Source organism: Jatropha curcas, chromosome 3 (genome assembly GCF_041381405.1).
Source record: "Jatropha curcas cultivar XTBG-Jc1 chromosome 3, XTBG_Jcur_1.0, whole genome shotgun sequence".
In the NCBI taxonomy this organism is placed as follows: domain Eukaryota; kingdom Viridiplantae; phylum Streptophyta; class Magnoliopsida; order Malpighiales; family Euphorbiaceae; genus Jatropha; species Jatropha curcas.
In genome coordinates this window covers 12059605-12064716 of record NC_143153.1, presented here as the reverse complement: position 1 = coordinate 12064716, position 5112 = coordinate 12059605, and positions in this window count along the sequence as shown.

Sequence of the window (5112 nt, the reverse complement as noted above, 5' to 3'; positions counted from 1 at the left end):
TATTATATTTAAATCAAAATTCATCAAATTAATGAATTCACAAATGAAATTATAAAATAAATTTTTAAAACACACCATATTTAAGAAGCATAAAAATGTTATATTTATTTTAAATACAGCAATTTATTTGATAAGTAAAATTCTGATAACGATATGCTATAGTTTCATTATTATTATAAAAAATAATGTGTTAAATATTGAAAATTCATTTCTCATAAAAAAATAAATATTAATTTTTTGAAAACCGGACCGGTCAATGAATTGATGAACTTAGGGGCTCACTGAACCAGAGGGTTCAACTGGATTAAATAAGGTTTTAATTGAATTTTTATATATAATATTTTTAAATATATTTATTAAATAGAATTGCAAATATATGTTAAAAAAACATTGATATCAAAATAAAAAATAATTTTAAATTTGGCATTTATAAAAAGAATAAAAAAGATTAGTAAATAATTTAAACAAAAAGAATAAAACATGACTAAATTTAATACTAAACAAAAAAATTAATTGCTCGCCATAAAATATAAAATTATTTTTCACAATCGACTCTGAAGTTGGTCAATTTAATTGCTTTTATTAATAAATTAAGACTTCGGGTTTACAAATAAAGAAGCCCAAAAATTAAAAAATCAATAGTTCAATTTTAAGAGGCCTATATTTTAAAAAAATCCAGAATTTGAATCATATCGTACTATTACTAGTTCAATTCATCTGTTTTAACCGGTTCTTGAAGTCACTGATTTTATTATCCAACCCGAAGCCACATCTGGTTCTGATTAAACTGATCAAATTAGCCGGTCCAATCCGATTTTCAAAACAATAGCAAATATAAGTGAGTTAAGTACTAAAATCCCGCTAAGGTTCAATCTAGGATACTTATTTCGATCTGATTCAATCAGAATCCATTAGATAATACTTCATTTATAAATGCAGCAGGTACGAATATCTATAATTCGATCGAAGCCCATCTAAACTTGATCCAATTAATTTTTTTCTTTTTTTATAATACAAAATAGACTTTTTTTAGTGATTTTCCATATATTAACTCAATATGACCTGATCCCAACCCGACCTGATCCAGTCTAATATGAGGCAAATACTCTATGGATATTATTATTTGTTGTCGGATTGAATATGAATTGATAGTCTCAAAATGCTATACTCACAATGATAAATAATAACTGCAAATGTATATTGAATGATCATTAACCCTTTTCCTGGAGAGGTTTGGGCTTCATATACAGGGATAAGATAGAGTTAGTTACATTAGTAATTTTGCATTATCTCCTAATATCAAGCCCATATCTACTATTTTACCTGTTGATCTCTTATTTATATGTTAATTCTTTTCTAATTAAATATAATTTTTTTTGTCTATCATGAATATTATAAAATTTGACTCGAACCAAATGCAAGTTTGTTAAGGATATGTATCTTGTACCAACTTGTAAACAAATTCCCTACAGAATAGGAATCTGAAAATCAAATCCCTTTAAAATAGGTTCACTATTATTGCTCTTCTGTATATATATGTAACCTAACTTTGATATCGTAGAAGAAAAGGAGTCTATTTTTCCACTCCTATTTCGTAATTATGCATTGTTTCTATTGGCTTCTTTAATCCTTTTCATGGTATCAGAGCCAACAAGCTCACTACGATGATGTCTCCTGATGATTTAGCGAAGATTATCGCTGCAATTAACACCAAAACTAATGTGGATGATCCGTATCATGTGAACCACTCTGAAGCCCCTGGATTCAGCCTTGTTAACACGCCTCTGACGGGGCAAAATTACCTCTCCTGGAGTCAATCTGTTCAAATCGCTCTTCGGGCTAAGAAGAAACTTGGATTTATCAATGGCAAAATCAAACCACCATCGCCGGAATCTGATGATTATGACAAATGGTTGACCGCTGACAGTATGGTCATTTCCTGGTTACTGAACGCCATATCCAAAGACATCTCAAATGCATTTGTATTCTGTAAAAATGCAAAGGCTCTTTGGGACGAGCTGAAGCAGCGTTATGGGGAGAGTAATGGGCTGATGATTTATCAAATTGAACGAGAAATTGCTGGTTACAAACAAGGTAATAACTCTATCACAGATTATTACACCAAACTGAAACACAGGTGGGATGAATTAAGTTGCCTAGCTCCATTACATGTTTGTTGTGATTCCGGTACTGCGATTGCCGATTACGATAACAATCAGCGGTTGATGCAGTTTTTGATGGGATTGGGTGATGAGTACGACAACGTGAAAAATAATATTCTGCTCCAAGATCCCTTACCTTCCATAAACAAGGCTTTCTCTATGATCGTGAGTGTTGAAAAACAACAAGAGGTGCAAACTGATAGTACTGCTTCCACCGAAACCGTAGCTGTTATGCTTGCACAAAGGACTTCTACGGGAAATCGTGGCAGTGTCGGGGCTGGGTATGGCAAAAGTACCTCTTTCGCCAGAAAAGAGGAACGAAAGAAGCAGTATTATTCTAAATGCAAGACTACTAGGCATACTCTTGATGGCTGCTTTCTTATTCATGGATATCCAAATTGGTTCATCGATTTACAACGGAAAAAGGGGGTGGATGTTCGCAAATATTACAGTGCCAATAACGTTATTCGAGTTGCTCCAACTGATGCATCTCCGAATTTGACAGTACCGCAGCAAACAAGTGTGGATCCTCTGACAACAGGAGTGTCTGATTATTTACAACAGGAGTTTCAGAAATTTCTCGCCGCCAAAGGCAGCAGCAGTGCACACGTTGAAGGGGATATCTGAACCGTGAATTTTACAGGTACTTTACTTAATTCTATTTTTACAAGCATTAATTTTAATTGCAAGGATAATTGGATAATAGACACTGGCGCAACTGATCATATTACACCCCATCTCAATTTTTATGATCATGTTATTAAACTCAATCCACCCACCACCATCCGACTACCTAACAATTCCACACGCTTGGTTACTCACATTGGTATAACGTTTTGTATGTTCCATCCTTCAGTTGCAATCTGTTATCTGTCAGTCTTCTCACAAGAACTTGTGGCTTATCAGTTCACTCATTCCCTGAATATTGTTTATTCCAGGATTTACCGACTAGTGAAGTTTTGGCAACAGGAACTGTGATCAGAGACCTTTACTATTTGATGAAAGATTCTTTTTCTAGACAAATAAATTGTAATTCTGTTGCTCGTTGTTTTGAGCACGATAAACACTTGGCTTTACTTTGGCATGCCAGATTAGGACACGTATCTTTTAAATGCTTGAAACATGTGGATGGAATTGCTCATTGTGATTATACTGAATTGATGTGTTCTACTTGTCCTGTTGCTAAGCAAACGAGATTATCTTTTCCTACCAGTGCTATTTCTTTTGAGCATGTGTTTGATTTGATTCATGCTGATTTATGGGGGCCATACAAGTTGAAATCAATTACCGACGCTGTTTATTTGTTAACCATCATTGATGATTATAGCCGGTTTTGTTGGACTTATATGTTGAAAACCAAAGACTAGGTGTTGCTTGCCTTGAGATCCTTTTTTAATTATGTGATCACTCATTATGACAAACGGGTAAAGATTATTCGCACTGATAATGGAACAGAGTTTGTGAATACTGCATGTAGTTCTTTTTTACAGGAACATGGTACTTTACACCAGAGGACTTGTGTTTATACCCCTCAGCAGAATGGAGTTGTTGAACGAAAGCATCAGACACTTTTAAACATTGCTCGCACATTGCTTTTTCAATCCAAGTTTCAATCTCCTTTCTGGTCTGAATTACTGTTGGCTGCCACTCATATCGCCAATAGATTGCCATCTGAAAATCTGGATTGGAAAACTCCATTCAAGCAACTGCATGGGAAACAGGCAAATTATAGTTATTTTCGTACCATTGGATGCCTTTGCTATGCTACCAACACAGTACCCCATAAACAGAAGTTTGATCCTCGAGCTTTTCCTTGTGCCTTGTTGGGTTATGCTCAACATCAAAAAGCCTATAAACTCTACTGTTTAACCACCAAGACAATTATTGTTTCCAGAGACGTTGTTTTTATGGAAAATATTTTTCCATTTCACCAACCCGACCCAACTGATGTTACTACCTTTGTACTACCCAATTGTGCCGTTGAAACTGAACCCGCCACCGACGACCCTCCATTCACCAATAACCCACAACCTGATCCCATCCCTGAACCTACCTCATCCCACACCGACCCACCTCCTCTTCTTCCTGATTTACCTATTTCCCCCGCCCAACATGATGCAGTTTCGCATGGGGTGAATGACGCTGCTACAAGAGATATTGTTCTAGTATCTGACGTCTGACGCAGCACAAGAATTCGATGCCCACCTGCTTGGCTCACCGATTATGATACTGCTACTTCTTCCACTTCCCACATTAACTTTACCACATCCCATGTGTCCTTTATTGCGCAGTTGTCTAAAATTAAAGAACCTTGCAATTATAATGATGCTATACAAAACATGAATTGGGTAAATGCCATGAATGATGAATTGGCTTCATTAGAACAGAATAATACTTGGATATTGACTGATTTGCCTCCTAATACTAAACCAGTTGGTTGTAAGTGGGTTTACAGGATCAAATATAATGTAGATGGTAGCGTTGATCGCTACAAGGCTAGACTTGTTGCCAAGGGATACAACCAGTTGCTTAGCTTGGATTATCTTCATACCTTTTCTTCGGTTGCCAAACTGGTTACTGTTCGTGTTTTCTTAACTATTGCTGTCGCCAATTCCTGGAATGTTCAACAACTGGATATAAATAATGCCTACTTACATGGTTCTCTTGATGAAGATATATATATGCAGGTTCCTCCTGGTTATACCAAAGCTGCAGAGGGACAAGTTTGCAAGTTACAGAGATCTCTGTATGGGTTAAAGCAAGCTGGTAGACAGTGGAATAAAGAATTGACCACTTCCTTATTAAGCCAGGGATTCCAGCAGTCTTCGTTTGATCACTGTCTATTTACTAAAGGCCGTGATGCTTATTTCATTGCTCTATTGGTTTATGTTGATGATTGCTTAATTGCTAGTCCTTCTGTCCATTTAATTTCAGATTTGAAGTCTTACTT